Source organism: Ambystoma mexicanum, chromosome 3q (assembly GCF_040938575.1).
Source record: "Ambystoma mexicanum isolate Mex_15411 chromosome 3q, UKY_AmexF1_1, whole genome shotgun sequence".
Taxonomy (NCBI): domain Eukaryota; kingdom Metazoa; phylum Chordata; class Amphibia; order Caudata; family Ambystomatidae; genus Ambystoma; species Ambystoma mexicanum.
The window spans coordinates 59779045-59796123 of record NC_090926.1 but is presented as its reverse complement, the minus strand read 5'-3'; the positions used below and the strand labels follow the sequence as shown (position 1 = coordinate 59796123).

Below are 17079 nucleotides of genomic sequence, written 5' to 3'. Positions count from 1 at the left end.
AGGCTCGACCCATCATGTAGACAATTCTGCTCGAGGTGTTATGGTCGGGGTAAACATCTCGCGCCAAGCAAGGCTCCATGCTACGAAGTTCTCGAAAGGAAGTTCAGGACAATATGCTTGACCTCCCTTAGAGGGAAAAGAAGTGTTCCACCCTTCCACGGATGAGGAACTCACGAAGACCAAGGCAAGCACTCAAACTGCCAAGTCATTGTCGGTCCTTGCGAAAACTCCAGCAAAGGCATTTTACACTCAGAGGTCGGGGTCCCAAACTAGGTCCTTTTGTGGTTTCAGGGGCTTTCAGGACCGTCATGTTTGCCAAACAGATGCTCCAGCTGGTGGGCCCCGCCGAAAGCAGCAACAGCAAGGTGGCTGGTTTTTCTCTCAGCCAACAGCCTCTGCTTGTCCCTGTCCCAAAACCCACCCATCAACCCTCCCTTCCAGCAGACTGAGTCGCCCTCCCTCAGATCCGAGGTGCAGAAGCTTCTAGACCTCATAGCAGTGGAATCTGTTCCCCTCGTGGAGCAAGGGGAGGGCGACTATTCCTGTCTGTTTCTAGGTACAACAAACCAACTTCTGTTACACCACGGAAACCTACTGTACTATAGGCGGAAACCTATGCCACTGTGAAGCCTAGGCCCCACCCCCCCCCCACCATGCAGGATTCCTGAATCTAGGTGTAGCCTACTCCTTTGTTTATTATAGGATGAGACCTACTGCATTTTGAGACCTAGACCTCTTGCACACTATACAGGATTCTCAAATATAGATGTAGCCTCCATCTTTGTTTACTGTATGATTAAACCTACTGCATTGTGATACCTAGGCCTCTCTCACACTGTACAGGCTTCTCAAATCTAGGCATAGCCTCCGTCTTTGTTTACCATATGCCTAAACCTACTGCACTGTGAAACATAGGCCTTTCTCCCACTATACAGGATTCTCAAATCTAGGTGTAGCCTCCATCTCTGTTTAATATATGCAGATACCTGCTACAGTAAGAAGCATACAACAATTGGCGATGAGGTAGTGACTGACCCGTGCTGTTAACCGGAGGAGGGTACCAGTGACCAAGACAATGTTGGCCTGTGGAGGTGACTAAAAGAAAATAGCACGTGAAGGTCAAAAAGGCATATGAAACTACTTGGAGATTGTACTATGAGGACGGAAGCCGCTGAAATTGGTGAGCGGCTGATGAGCATTCAAGGGAGGCTGGCATACAAGGGCCAAGAAAGAGAAGTAAGACAATGGAGGCAACTGAAGAAATAAGGAGCGCAGTGCTATAAAGGACTCGCCGATGTCAGAGAAACAAAATATATAACTTAGGACAGTGGAAACAGATAGCCCCAAAGCGGGTGTGAAAAGACAACAAAGGAGGTAGCCGAGGAAGGACAAGGAAAATCAGAATATGGAAGCAGATGGGGGCAGCAAATGGCAGCAAATGATTCGAAGGAACAGATGAGAGAACCGAGGACGGAGTAGTAATGCACTCACAAAGTGCAGCAATAAATCGAAGTAGAGATGACATGTTATAGATGTAAAAGTCTGCGGAGGAGGGGGCAAGATTTGTGGCAACGGTAAACCTGTGCAATGCAACTAGTATTTTATGCAGTGATGTTGTCATTTTTATGAGTGGAACTTTAAAGCCTGAGTGACAAGATATAGGCCATAAATAAAAGCTAAAAACAAAAATTGGGACACTATACAAGGAAAGCATTTAAATAATGGGGCTTGAAGCAGTATAACTTACATAGCGCGAGGCACAGCGCAGCACTGCTGATGACGAAGACGAAGCCATAGCGTAGTCAGGGAAGTTAAAGGAAAGGACCCATCGGCGTAGGAAAACGCGCCACCATATTTGTATACAGCTGAGGCAAATTACAGAGGTTGTCATGACGACGCAATGTGTTAATGGAAACGAAATAACATATGGAGACAAAACGAAAGTGAATCCAATTAATTCAACGCAAAAATAACGACAAGGAGTGCCGTGTATACTCATCGGTGGCATTTTCATAAGTGGGTAATAGTGGAAAATATACATACGTGCAGTATCACCTTAGCAACTCAGCCAGTGTAAACAAAACGAAACGGAGTTGAATACCGACACAGCATTCGTAACGTAAGTACAAAGGCAATATAAAAATGCTGGATGGAAAAATAAAGAACAAGACAAAAGTGCCATACAGTGTTGATAAAGAAATAAAATGCTGGCATTTCACAACAAAGTAACTGTGAGATAAACACACAAAACTACCACATCACTCCTATAAAGAGGATAAATGCAACAAGAGTAAAACGAAAAAGAGCAAAGCAAAGGATTAAACTGACATAGATGCCCAATGAAAACAGTACACACGCCCAATGAAAAAATACAAAGCAAAGCTACAATTTTGAGTGTGAGATAATAAACAAAGTGCTGGGACATTGACAGTATAAAACAAAGTGAGTAAACGTGTGAACTCAGCAGAGGAGTGAGGAAATAGCCAGAAAATAAGTAGCCATGTTTCTTGATAACGCGATTGAGGATGCAAGACTAGCCCAAAATACTATAATACCAGTGAGTTATTTACAGCGCCACGAACCATTCAAGCTTGAGCCACAGGAAGTTCAGGGACAACGGTGGCAAGAATGGATGGAGGAATTTGAGACATTTTTGAGGGCATTGGGAAACCAGATGCCTCGAACAAAATGGGCATATTCGCTAATTTGGTAGGAAAGGAGGTGAAAAATGTGATGATGAGCATTCCAGCTCAGGAAAAAACAATGTATCAACAATTGGTTTTGGCTATTGGGGAACATTTGGTGGTCCCTCCCAATCAGGACTATGAATGGTACGCATTTAACCAGTGCACACAGTGTCCACATGAAATAATTGCCCAATTTGCATTACGATTAAAGGGAAAGGCAACATATTGCAAATTTGCAAGCTTTTATGATGATGAGTCGGTTAGGCTGAGAATAATTGAAGCGTGTGTGTCATCACAACTTCGGAGACATCTTCTAAGTGTGCCTCACCCATTAAAGGAAATCCTGGATTTGGCACGAGTGTATGAAAGAACTGAAGAGCAGGAGGCCAATATGGAAAACAAAATGAGTTGAATACCATTACTGGCATCAGGTCAAACAGACAGAGGCAATCCCATTGTTCAAACCTGTTCACCCGACAAAGCACATGGAATAGTAAAGGCAGGAGCCGACCGGAAAAAAGGTGTTATAGATGTGGATTGGATTTCCCACATAGGGATAGATGTCCAGATTTTGGTTGGATGTCTATGAGATGTGGATAGAGAAATCACTTCTGGATCATGTACAAGGAGTGGGTCACATCATCATTGACAACATGGAGACCCAGCGCACAATTGCTACCAAAGAGGAGTTCTTTAATAGTGAGATGTTCTGATGCGAAGTTGTACTGGGAGAGAGAGAACAAGCAAGCTGGTGCTAATAGCTATGTGGAAATGCGTCAGTCCCGACTGGGACGTGTAGAAGCAGTAAAACCAAACCAAAGAAAGGATCTAACCATGAAGCATTTTGAAAATGGGGTGGGGGGACACGGAAATGGAAGGAAGAGCAGAATTGAGGAAAATCGGATGCCAGTGAGTGAAAGCGAATCTGTACTAAGCAGGCAGAAACAACAAAGGAAGATGGGATCTAGCCGTGAGGAAGAGTCACTAATAGTCATGGCTGTCAAAAGGCCTATAGCGACTGTTGTGAAAGATGGTGGCGTAGTAACATGGGATGCTTCGCTCTTCCATGCAATGTTCCAGGATGAGTTGGAAGAGGAAACGTCTGAGAAAGGGAGACCTATTGTGGCTGAATAGAATGTGGAGAAGAACTTGGGAAGGAATGGAATGGGGAGAATGCAGTTATAATATGGGAATAAAGGAGTTCATACATGCAGGCTGTCTCCTGTCATTATTTAATGAAGATATAGTATCTAAGATGAATTAAGATTGTATCCAAGAAGCATACAATAGTATGAAAGCTAGGCCCATTGGTATAGGACTCTCAATTCCAGACCTGGACATATACTGCCCCAGTCAAGAAATCCGCAGCCTACGCTACGTATATCTTCACACCACTAGTGTGGACACAGGCCACAGGCACGGCAAGCATCCATGCACAATAGAATACGGCTATGGCCAAGCACATCCGGTCTAGTGCACACATAGCCGTCCAGACTAAAACACCTGACGTACCTCAACACCTCTGCCACTAGCATAGAGCGACCACCGCCCGAAAGGAAACAGCTATAGCTGGCCTCACATAGACTCTCTCAACAATAGCTCTCTATCTCTAACCCTCAACAGCACCCACCCATGCGTCTGACCGTCGTGGGCTGCTTAGTCAAGCTTTGCCAGCCACCCAAGTCATAGAACGGCAACATGCACACATTCATCGCCTAAGCTAAACACCCTAGAATTTCCAACCACATCGATTACGGTCACCAAGGGCGTTCCAACCGAGGAAAAAGCGCATTGAAGCCACACAAGTGGGGAAAGAGTGCTATATAAATAACCAAATACAATACAATACAATGAAGAGAAATAAAAGTATAGAAGGCATTTAAAATGCTGCTTTTTTTAATACTTTTTTTTTCAAGTTTGGAACATGATTTATTAAATAAAGCAACTATTCGGCTACATAGTTGCCAAACTATTCGGTATTCGGCCAAATACTAAATATGCTATTCGACACAGCCCTCATTTTGAGTAGATATCCTCCAAAATGCAATATTTTGGCTAAAATGTCAGCACACAATGTTGCATCTGCAAAAAGGTCAACAGGTATCAAGAGCATGAAAAGTAACAGAAGTGTTACTTCTGGCAATATTAAGGGGACACCAAGCATCCCTGCAGCAGTGCAGGGACAGGGAAGGTGGCTTCTGCTGCACAGGAGAAATCCACAGATTAAAAAGGGGGTGACATTCCATGCACTGGTAGGCACACAAGCTACATAGTGCAACCAAAATGACTTCGAAAAGGCACCTGTGTGGGCCCCTGGCAGCACTTCAAAGGGACAGGGGTCGTACCATTAGAAAAACAAATGCCAGAGTTCTACTCGTAACCCAAAAGAATGTGACCAAATGTGACAGAACAAAAAAAGGATTGCAGCAGGGGAGAGCCCGAAAAACCTCACAGGAAGAAAGAGGATCACTTTTCACCCAAAAGAAAATCTCCCCAACAGTATGAATCCTAAAATGAAATGTAAACATATTTTCACACACACATGCACTACTTAGGGGGTTGGATGCAGATTTCAAGGGAAGCACCACCTGAAAGTGGTTACGGCGAGGAATAGAACAAATGCACGGAATGGAAGAGTAATTTGCCCTATGTTGTTATTTCTTGGAATTACAACTGTAATTTCGATACTGTTTCCCGCAATAATTAACAAAATGTGAATAATCTCACCTTGACAGATCGAGTAGACCGCCAGAGAACAACCAAGTGCAGCCGTGAAAGCTACCCTAGGAAAGCCCTGTCCTCTCCGACCCGGAGTGGGATTAACCAGGGGAGAGAACAGGGTCGCCAGGGAAACCCTCGATGGGGAAGAAAACCCTGGTAGAATCCAAAAGTGTTGTGGACCCGGATGGTTGATGAATGTCTTCTATGAGTGGCTGTGGAAGCTGGGCAGGAAGGCTTCGTCTGGATTAACAAAGGAAAATGGTCAGAGTAGTTGTGTAAAGAAGGGAATGGGAAGTGGAAATTAAATGGCACAGTAAAAGGTTCTCACCAGCGGAGTGAAGGAGAGGATGATTGATTTAGGGCTTCAAAGGAGAAGAGATCGGGAGACGGGAGCTCTAAAAGAAATAATACTTGGGTCAGAATCTGAATCGGGAGAGACAGAATGGAATTCTGATTTTATGGCACTTACAGCTATCGGGTGTTTCAGCAAGGATGAAATCAGGGTTGGTGTAATCATGACGCCGATGGATATCTGGGCTCGATGAGAAATCCCGAGAGATAGCGAGACCGGAATGGGAGCGAGAGTCTGGAGATGAGAGCTTGAGAGACAAAAGGTTACAGGGTTAGTCGAAAAGTCAAATAGTAGAGGCAGAGATATTGAAATCCCTAGAGGCAAACTCACGGAGCGTCTGTAGAAACAGAAGCGACGCGAGGAGTTGCCGGCTTCCGTGTTTGATAAAGGATCACGTGAGCAGGCCGTAACGTCTCGGAGAAACATGAAGAGTCTAGACTGCTTCCTTCAGAACGGAAGCCATCTTGAGAAGGATTCTCGGGAGTCGCGTAGAGAAGAGTACCACACAACCGATTGCGAGCCCATAGCGACCACCTCCCACAATGTGTAACAGTATACCCCCTCCTCCTGGGGGGAGAACCCGGTTTACCCGGGTGAAAAAGAAAGAACCGTCGAATCTACTTAGGAGCATGAACACCAGAAGCTGGTTCCCAGGATCGTTCAGCAGGTGAGTAGCCCTTCCAATCTACCAAAAACTGCAATTTACCCCTCCTGTAACGAGAGTCACAAATATTGGCCACTTCATATTCAGGACCAGTAGCAGTGAAGACCGGAGGCGGAGGAGGGTTCTCCGATCTCCGAAAACGGTCCGGAACGACCAATTTGATTTGAGATAAATGGAACACTGGATGAATCCGAGACCAGAAAGTCGGTAGGGCGAGTCTGATTGCAGCAGGTCCAACCCAGGATAAGACTTTAAAGGGTCCAAAATATCTAGGAGATAATTTAGAAGGTACAAGATGCCAGGGAAGGAATCGGGATGCCAGCCAAACAGAATCTCCCGGGATAATAGTAGGGGCTGCCCGACGATGCTTGTCTGCGTTCCTCTTAGCCCGATCTTGAGCCTCTTGAAGCGACAGTCTGGCTAGCGTCTGACCCTCTTGTATATCCGAGAGAAGACTGTAAACCCCAGGGCAACTGGAAGCAGGAATAGAAACGGTAGGTACAAATGAAGGGTGATACCCATATGAACAATGAAAAGGACTGGTGTGAAGTGCAGAATGCTTGGCGTTGTTGTAGGCGATCTCCGCAAATGGGAGCAATTCGACCCAATTGTCCTGGGCAGCTGAGACAAAACATCTCAAATATCCTTCCAAAGTTTGGTTTAATCTTTCCGTCTGCCCATTAGTCTGGGGGTGGTATCCGGAGCTTAAGGCTCTCTTGATTCCCAGAATGTGACATACCTTCTGCCAGAAAAGAGAGGTATATTGGGGGCCTCGATCCGATACAATGGTATCAGGGAGTCCGTGTCGAGAAAAGATTTCGGAAAGGAATATCTTTGCCATATTTGCCGCTCCAGGAAGTTTCACTAAGGGGGTAAAATGTGCCAGTTTGGTAAAGTAATCGATGGTGACCATAATAGTGGTTTTATTCTCAGAAGAAGGTAGGTCTGAAACAAAATCGGTGGAGATTATCTGCCAAGGTCGGTCAGGAATAGGCATTCTTGAAAGTAAGCCCAGAGGAGACGTCCGAGGAGACTTAGACTGAGAGCAAATTGTGCAGGCTGCAACATAATCACGGACGTCTGCCTTTTCTTCCGGCTACCAAAAATGTTGTTGAACAAGCTCCAAGGTTGAGGCATATCCTCGATGGCCAGCTGCTCGGGAGTCGTGACACATTTGTAGAACTTCTTGTTGTAGTGAAGGAGTGGGAATCAGAATCTGAGCTCCTCGAAAATAATGGCCCCTCTCTTCAGTGAGCTGATGGTTAGCGGCGATTTCTTCACATAGAAGTTTGTTTTGGTTAGTGGCAGTCTTTTTTTATTTATTTATTTATTTATTTATTTATTTATTTATTTATTTATTTATTTGTTTTTGGTTTTAAAAGAAAAACCTTTACAAAAGAATAATACCTTTCCAAAGATAAAATTGTAATAGGATCTCGGAAACCAGGGAATAACTGGAAGGTCCAAAAAATGTCAACCAGGAGGCTCGCTGAACCGTGTCGTCTTTTGATACTTTGTTAGTATGGTAAGTTTCTCTGAGACTTTTACTATCGCTGCAGTGAGCGTGATTTCCTGGCCGGAGATCAGTCTGTTCCAGAATGCATTTTGGTTTAGGCTCACTTCTCTGTTTACAAATCTCCTCAGTAAAGACACTCTTATGGCCCATGTGCCTTCGCACTCCAGCAGTAGATGTTTCAATGTTTGAAGATTCGAAGTTTTGCAAATTTCACAGAATTTTGTTGCCTTTTCTCCCTGGTTTCTTTGAGCCAATATTTCTCCTGTATGGGCTAGGTTCAATCTCAGTCTGAGAAAACTGTTTCTTATCTCTCGATCTGGGAATTTTTCCAGGTAACGTGGCATAGTGCCAAGTTTCCTATCTACTGTCAAGAAGGAGTTTAGTGTTTTTAGGTTTCTAACTCCTGTGATTGTTTCGATCCAGTCAGCCACTTTTCATTTTTTTTTACTTTCAAGGGGTTTTGCAGAAGGATTTCTGTAGGTAAATCAAGCCTGTGCAGAGTCTGTCCAATCTTTTCTTCTAAGCTCGATAGTTGATTTGATTTTGCTTTCTTTAGATGTTGGTTTATATCGAAAAAAAGAGTGGACCTGCTGGCTATGATTATATTGCGATAAAGCGACAGAAGTTTCCACTCTGCACGGCAGCTCAAGGAGGTCAGGCCTAGTTCGAATCTCAGGCTGACTGACGAAGTGCACATTGGTAGGGAAATGGACGATTTTCAAATGAGTCCCTCAATTTTGTTCCAATCGTAGTTCCACAGCAGAGGTTTTGCCTCTAATCCATAGAGGAGGACAGGAACTGCTTTGCCTACGTAGAATTTCTTGAGTGGGGACAATGAAAATTTACAAAATTTTCCGTTCAGGTTTTTCATTTGTGCGATGATTTTCGAGGTCTTGCTGAGAATTGATGAAATCACCTTATTTGCAGTTGGATGGGCTAAGACTTCATATCCCAGGTATGTGAGCTCATCCACTTGTGGAATTGCCTTATTGTCCAACACTCAGATCCTTGATGTTACCTTTTTTCTTGGATGTTTGAAAATCAGGACCTTGGATTTTAGTGGGTTGATTATTAGGCCGTTTAACTTGGCATATTCATTGAGTTTGGACAAAAGATGTTGCAGTCCTAATGCTGATCCATCCAAAAGAACTAGATCGTCCGCGTAGGCCAGCCAGTGTAGTCTTCTGCTGTTAATCCTGGGACAGATGAGCGACGCCGAGGCCAGAAAGTCTCCAATATCTGATAGAAATAGGTTAAAAAACAATGGTGCACCCAAGCATCCTTGTCGTACCCCTTTAAGGGCCTGGATTGCTTCTGAAAGGTTGCCGACGTCATCCAGCCTCACTCTAATCGTGGTATTTTTGTGTAGTTCGATGAGCATAGCCAGCAGGGGGGCTGGAATTTCCCCAGTTGTTCAGTTTCTGCCAAAGGAGTGATCTGTCCACGACGTCAAATGCCTTGGACAGATCTACCCATGCCCCATACAGTGGAGAGCCTTCTTTCTCATTTGAGCTTTCGCTCAACAGGTTCAGTATAAGTCCATTAAGGCTGGTAGAGAGACCCTTCCTGAAACCTGTTTGATGCGGGGGGAGAATCTCATTTGAGTCCACCCATAGAGAAAGTTCCCTCAATAGTATTCTCATGAATATTTTACTGTCTATATCCAAGAGGGCTATGGGTCGATAGCATGTTGGACTTAGCCTATCACCCCCCCTTGAAGAATGGAATAATAACTGTGTTCTTCCACGACGGTGGGAATGTTTTTTCCCTCAGGATTCCTTGATAGAGATGAAATAGCAATTTTGACCATAGTTTTGGCTGGTTTTTTAACACCTGATATGTGAGGCCGTTCGGACCTGCCGCTTTTGAGGTAGAGGATGATGTTATGAGTTCTTCGATATCCTCTTCAGTAAATTCCAGAGACCAGGTGATGTTACAAAAACGAATGTCTCTTGAGCCTGTTGCTTCGAAGTTCTTGGCCAGATAGTCTACCCACTTGTGTTCCGGGACTAAGTTGCAGAGAGAACTATTTTGGCCGGTTTCGAGTTGATTTAATTCTGCCCAAAAATTTCTGCAATTATTTGCACTAAGAAGCAGAAGCATTCTCTCCCCATCCTCTTGTATTTTTAAATGCTTGTGGTTCTTGGACCAGTTTCGGTAAATTTGTTTGGTCTTTTTAAGCTTTTGGATACAGCCTAGAGGATCTTCTGCTCCGGTCTGTTTTATACTTCGCAATGTTTGTCGCAGGATTCTTTTCCTTTTGAAAGTTTCCTCATCGAAGTGATGGAGATGTGTCTGTTTCCCCACCATTTGTACTTCACTTGGTTGGCAAATGGACCATACAAACTTTCAGAATCTTTCTGGATGGCACTCTTCGGCCAATGTTGAGGGATGAACTACTGCTAAACGATCGTTCAAATTTCCCCCCCCATGTTTGTACTTGACTACTTTCAATTTCCCCTTTGAGCCCTCCAAGTCCTGTCTGATGCGTGGGTTTGTAAAACACTGAGTTTCAGGAAAATAGAGTTCTAACCTCACATGATCACTTCCCCCTTCCCAATCTAAGGTGAGATAAGGTGGGTGCAGGGTAAGTGATGGTGAGGCAAAGATGTAGTCTATTATTGATTGCAGCCTTCCCTGGAGCCATGTTGGTCCGGGATTGCCCGTACTGCTATCTTCTTCAGATATCATGTCAAGATCCCATGATTGAAAGAAGTCCCACCATTGTTTACCTTTCTGTGTGGTGCTGTTTTTAGGTAAGTTATTTCTCCTATTTCCTACACTAATAAGATCTGTGTTCAGGTCCCCTGCTACGACAATCTGTGCTCCTATGTGATTAATCTATGTGATTAGAGTAGTTCATTTAGAGTTTCTATGTAGTCTCGGAGTTTGGAGCTAGCTGGGTTCCAATAGATATTTACCAGAATGAGAATGGCCCGGCAGTCGCTCTGTCCTATCTCTGCTTTACAGGCCTGGATACCCACTGGATTATTGCAGAGCGTTACAAGATTTTTAATGGCAGAGTTTTTAGTTGCTATTATCATACCTCCTGCTGGTCTTCCTTTAGCTTTTTGAGAGGCCTTGAGATTTTGCACTGTGAAACACTCTATCTCGATGGGGTTGGTTAACCATGTCTCCTGGAGCAATAGGATATCATTGCGCTCTAAGAGGTTGTTTTTGAGTTGCTTTTTCCTCAAGAAGTTTGGGCCTCTGGTGTTCCAGGAGACTAGTCTAAGGCCCCTCCGACTAAAGATTTTTCTGCTCCTCACCCAATTTCTGGAGGACTTGCGAGATAATTTCTGGGAGTTTAGTTATCAAATCATCTTTTAGTCTGAGACCACTTGTTGCGTTGCTTTGGAGCCCTCTAGCAGTTCCGGCAGTGCCCACAGCGGCGGGTACGGATTCCTCTCCTGTCCGTTTATGCCACAAGCGATTTCCAGACTTGCCTTCTTCCTCTGATTCGTAAACCGGGAGTCCTTCTTTAGCAAGATCGTCTTTATTGATAATGAGTGCCTGTTGTGCCTTTCTTGAGGTGAGAGCTATCTCCACAAAGAATTTATCCTCCCTGAGTGGGAAGGCTAAGTACTCAATGTCCTCTTAAGCGAAAAGAAAAAGATTGTAGTTCTTTTGGATTTCTGACAATAAGACAGATCTACAGAGTGATGTCTTTTTGCTCTGTTTCTCTAGTCTAAGCCACAATCTTGGGATTGTGAAATTTAATGCCACTTCTTCCTCTTTTCCTGCGGTAGGGGTTTGTTGTTTTTGTTCACTTTTCTCTCTTCCTCCATATTGAGGACACATTTCAAGGTTTTTAAATTTCCCGGTCCCATTCCAGCAGTCTACTTCACTGAATAAGAGGCTTGGTGATATCACATCTTTGATGGCTGGCACGGGAAATGTATTTTTTTCTTGTGGTACAGGAGCCTTTTTGCCTGACGGTTTTAGAAAAATGGGGGCCATTTTTATAGGGGCTTGCCTGGGCTCCGTGCTAAGTCCCTTTCTTGGTTCTTTGTGTAGATTTTGTTTTAAGAATATTGGGGCAATCTTAATATTTGTAGGGGCCAGTTTACTTTTTTGGTTGTTAGAAGCTGCAGGTAATGGGAATATAAGATCCGTTTGCATGCCCAAGTTTGAAGTTTGGACCTTAATTTCACTAGGACTCTCCCTGCCCGTTGAGCATGTCTTTTTGCCCCGGTTTTCCTCAGAGGCACGCTTGCTTGCAAGGGCATCATGTACCTTTGAGGTTTGTGGAGAGTTAATTGCTGGAGATGCAGTAGCGATGGAATCAACTGCCTTTTCAGCTGTGGGAGTAGTCAGATTTGTCAGGAATGTGTTTGTCCCTGTTTTCTTTTTTGCCTTGTTTTTCTGATTTTTGGGTTTCTTCGTCATTCTACCTGATGATTGAAAAACGGTAGCCTCTATTTGTTTGACCCTTTTGTGTCTTTTGTGACCCTTTTTCCTTCTCAATCTCTGTGGTACCTCGAAATTCTGACTTAAACTGTCGGTCGAATTTTCTTTTTCTTCCTCCTCTTGAGTTTTTTGAGGGCTGTTGTTGATTTCTTCTATATAGTCGACTTCAACATTTGCCAGCCTTCGAAATTCTTCCAAGATTGAGTCTGAGAGTGGTGTGTCGTCGAAAAAATCTTTTGGCCCTTCTTCGTTTAGAGTCTTGTTCTGGTTTTGCAAATTTTGAATTTCCGAGGGTATTATCTTTAAAAGTTCATGGGTAGTGATATTGCTTTTTGCCCCCTCTTTCAATAGGCTTTGAATTTGGGCGATGTCTAGCCCCAGTTTAATGCCCTCTATTTGTGTTTCCTTTAGAATTGGAATCAGAATGCTATTCATGATATTATTTACTGCAACCATAGCTGATTCGTTTTTAGCGATTTCCTGCGACATTTCCAATAGATGGCCTGCTTGTGTTTGCACCTCTGTTCTTAGAAGTTCAAACACTGAAACCAGAGAATTGAGAACATAGCTCAGGGCTGCCGGTGTGTTTTCCAATGCCATTGGAAGCCCTTCTGGTGGGGTGGCCAATGGCTCTTCTTGTTGATTACGGTTGCTCGGTGAGATTGCCATAATTCCTTGAGTTTTGTTTGTTGAAGTAGTATTTACTTCTGACCCCTCTGTAGGTGTATTTCTGGCCGGAGTATTGTGTTTGTGTGTTGATAGTTGCCAGGTAGTGTCTATAATGTCCTCTAGGTCGTTGGTACTCTTGTTCCTTTTCCTAGGGAAGTGGTCGTTGATTCTTGTCTGGATTTTTTCAGTTGTCAGAGTATACTCTAGCCCTCTTTTCCATATTTTTTGGATGTTGAGATTGGGGAATCTTCCCGCTGGAGTTTGTTGTGCGTCTATATGGGTTAGAGTCTCCTGTGAGGTTGCTGGGTCTGAGTCTGAGACAATAGAAGCCCCCCTCCCTGACTCGCACCCTGCCTCTAGATAAGACCCATCTTGTGCATCCATATCTTCCTCAAGAGGTGAGCTGCGCAGTCTCATTACGGGTGTAGCGGTTATTGTTTGATGGTGTTAATGCGCGCAAGACACAACATTTATTTACCTGTTTGGTACGCCTCAGACCGCCAAACAGCCGCACAACAGCCAATGGGCTTGTCTCCTGCCGGGCTTAACGCCGCGAGGGTGGTATACTCCGTCCTTTGAGTTCGCCCCAGATCACGTGATCAGATCACGTGTCCAAACGATGCCCCGCCTCCTCCAGGAAGCGCGTTGCAATGGTCGTTGCTGGAAAGAGTCTGGGAGAGAGCTTGCAGTGCCAGATAAGGTGAAATAAGTAGGTCCGCTTTCAATCTCAGCACTTTTGCAACTGAGAACACAACGATACGGGCGGCAGACTCCGTCCTTTGAGTTCGCCCCAGATCACGTGATCAGATCATATGTCCAAACGATGCCCCGCCTCCTCCAGGAAGCGCGTTGCTATGGTCGTTGCTGGCAAGAGTCTGGGAGAGAGCTCGCAGTGCCAGATAAGGTGAAATAAGTAGGTCCGCTTTCAATCTCAGCACTTTTGCAACTGAGAACACAACGATACGGGCGGCAGACTCCGTCCTTTGAGTTCGCCCCAGATCACGTGATCAGATCACGTGTCCAAACGATGCCCCGCCTCCTCCAGGAAGCGCGTTGCAATGGTTGTTGCTGGCAAGAGTCTGGGAGAGAGCTCGCAGTGCCAGATAAGGTGAAATAAGTAGGTCCGCTTTCAATCTCAGCACTTTTGCAACTGAGAACACAACGATACGGGCGGCAGACTCCGTCCTTTGAGTTCGCCCCAGACCACGTGATCAGATCACGTGTCCAAACGATGCCCCGCCTCCTCCAGGAAGCGCGTTGCAATGGTCGTTGCTGGCAAGAGTCTGGGAGAGAGCTCGCAGTGCCAGATAAGGTGAAATAAGTAGGTCCGCTTTCAATCTCAGCACTTTTGCAACTGAGAACACAACGATACGGGCGGCAGACTCCGTCCTTTGAGTTCGCCCCAGATCACGTGATCAGATCACGTGTCCAAATGATGCCCCGCCTCCTCCAGGAAGCGTGTTGCAATGGTCGTTGCTGGCAAGAGTCTGGGAGAGAGCTCGCAGTGCCAGATAAGGTGAAATAAGTAGGTCCGCTTTCAATCTCAGCACTTTTGCAACTGAGAACACAACGATACGGGCGGCAGACTCCGTCCTTTGAGTTCTCCCCAGATCACGTGATCAGATCACGTGTCCAAACGATGCCCCGCCTCCTCCAGGAAGCGCGTTGCAATGGTCGTTGCTGGCAAGAGTCTGGGAGAGAGCTCGCAGTGCCAGATAAGGTGAAATAAGTAGGTCCGCTTTCAATCTCAGCACTTTTGCAACTGAGAACACAACGATACGGGCGGCAGACTCCGTCCTTTGAGTTCGCCCCAGATCACGTGATCAGATCACGTGTCCAAACGATGCCCCGTCTCCTCCAGGAAGCGCGTTGCAATGGTCGTTGCTGGCAAGAGTCTGGGAGAGAGCTCGCAGTGCCAGATAAGGTGAAATAAGTAGGTCCGCTTTCAATCGATTAGTGGCAGTCAGTACTTCTTGAAGAAAATCAGTTAGGACTGCGATAAATCGTGCTGTGGGGAACATCCTTTCAGAACAGAAATTAGAAGTTGGAGAATCTTTTCGAGAAAGAGCGTCGGCCATTAAGTTATGTTTTCCAGGAAGAAAGGTGAATTCGATCCGAAAGGGAAGAAAGAAATAGGCCCAGCGAGCTTGTCTACTGTTGGTGGTCTGGGCATTCTGGATTACTCTGAGATTTTGGTGATCGGTTCGGACTTTGACAGGAAAAGAAGATCCCAACAGCAGATGTCTCCACTCTTCGAAAGCCCGCTTAATAGCTAAAAGTTCCTTCTCAAGAACTGAATAATTCAGTTCTGCTGCGTTGAATGTCCTAGACAGATACGCGACGGGTCTTTCTTCCCCCTGGTCAGAGAGTTGTAACAGCACAGCTCCCATTGCGTATTGAGAGGCATCAGTCTCCACGATAAACGGCTTGGTCTGATCAGGGGTGATCAAAATAGAGGCAGAAGTGAACATTTCTTTCAGAGTTTGAAAGGCACTTTGGGCTGCTTCATTCCAGAAGAATGTGACGTTCTTCTTTAGTAATTATGTAATGGGCAGAATGATTTCAGAAAAACAGGGGATACATTTCCTGTAGAAATTTGCAAAGCCTAGAAATCGCTGAATGTCTTTAACACAGGAGGGAATGGGCCAATCTAAGACTGCAGACACTTTCTTTGGATCCATAGATATGCCGAGGCTAGATAACACGAAACCTAGGTATGTAACTTACTCTTGATGGAATACACACTTTGAGGCTTTGCAGTAGAGATGGTTTGATTGGAGTCGACCGAGAACTATGTTAACATGATTGATATGGTCTTTCGGGTTGGAGGAATAAACAAGAATATCGTCCAGGTATACGATTACGAAATGAAACAAGATGTCAGCGAACAAGTGATCCATGAATCGTTGGAACACTGCTGGTGCATTCACTAGACCAAATGGCATCACATGATATTCAAAGTGTCCAAACGGGGTGCGAAAGGCTGTTTTCCATTCGTCCCCAGGAGCTATTCTGATGAGGTGGTAGGCTCCTCTGAGATCAAGTTTAGTGTAAACAGAAGCCCCCCGGACTGCCTCTATAATGTCAGATATTAAAGGCATGGGGTACTTATCAGGAATAGTAATCTTGTTGAGACCTCTGTAGTCGATGCAGGGACGGAGTTCCTCAGAATCTTTTTTGGGAATAAAAAAAAGAGAAGCGCCCGCTGAGGAGATTGACTCAGAGATTAGACCATTGCGTAAATTGGCCTGGAGATAGTCTTTTTGGACTGCCTTTTCCCTTTGGGACAAAACATACATTCTGCCAAAGGGAATGGGCTGTTCTGGAAGAAGGTTGACATGACAATCGTCCCTCCTATGAGGAGGTAGAGTGGGAAATATGGGATTCTCAAAAACTGACTGAAACTTTTGATGACACAGAGGGATGATCTCTAGTTGGTTTATGGTGGGCCCGGTTGGAAGGTTTGACACTTCAGTCGGAATGTGAACACCCACTGACTCCTGGGACAAACAATGATTTACGCAGAACTCAGACCCTAGGAATAAAGTACCCGCTGACCAGTTAATATAAGGGTTATGGAGTCGTAACCATGGGAGACCCAAGATAATCGGGAAGTGAGTGGCTTTAATAAGGTCAAAGACCAAAGTTTCTTTATGATTGGCAACCATACAAGTAATCGGTTCGGTGTGTTCCTTGATCGGCCCGGAGCTCAATGGACTTCCATCCACTCCTTGGATAGGAGTAATGATGGATTTGGAAACAAGTTGTATCTCGTGTTTCGTGGCCCAATCATTGTCCAGGAAATTGCCTGCAGCTCCACAGTCAATCAAGGCTGGTATGCCCGCTAACACTCGTTCTGAAAGAATCATGGATAGAGATACCACCACCATGGTTTGGCAAGTAGCTGTGTCAAGCGACATTCCCATTCGGTATGGGGAAATAGGATTTGGAGCCACTACCGTTCTTCCCCTTGAGGTAGGGCTTTGAAGTTTCCCGATTTAGGAGTTGGGGTACGTCGTGGAGGAACCAAATGACAATCCTTCAAAACATGTAGTGAAGA

General features: G+C 45.0%; 1 long non-coding RNA gene across 1 annotated transcript in view; it reads right to left on the bottom strand.

Moving 5' to 3' along the window:
• The window catches only part of LOC138582112 (uncharacterized), a 52089-nt gene extending 50268 nt beyond the window's left edge, over positions 1-1821 (bottom strand). Inside the window, exon 1 of the long non-coding RNA XR_011304950.1 lies at positions 1748-1821. This is a non-coding gene — a long non-coding RNA (uncharacterized lncRNA). The remainder of the gene's footprint in view (positions 1-1747) is intronic.
• Between the last annotated feature and the right edge of the window lie 15258 nt (positions 1822-17079).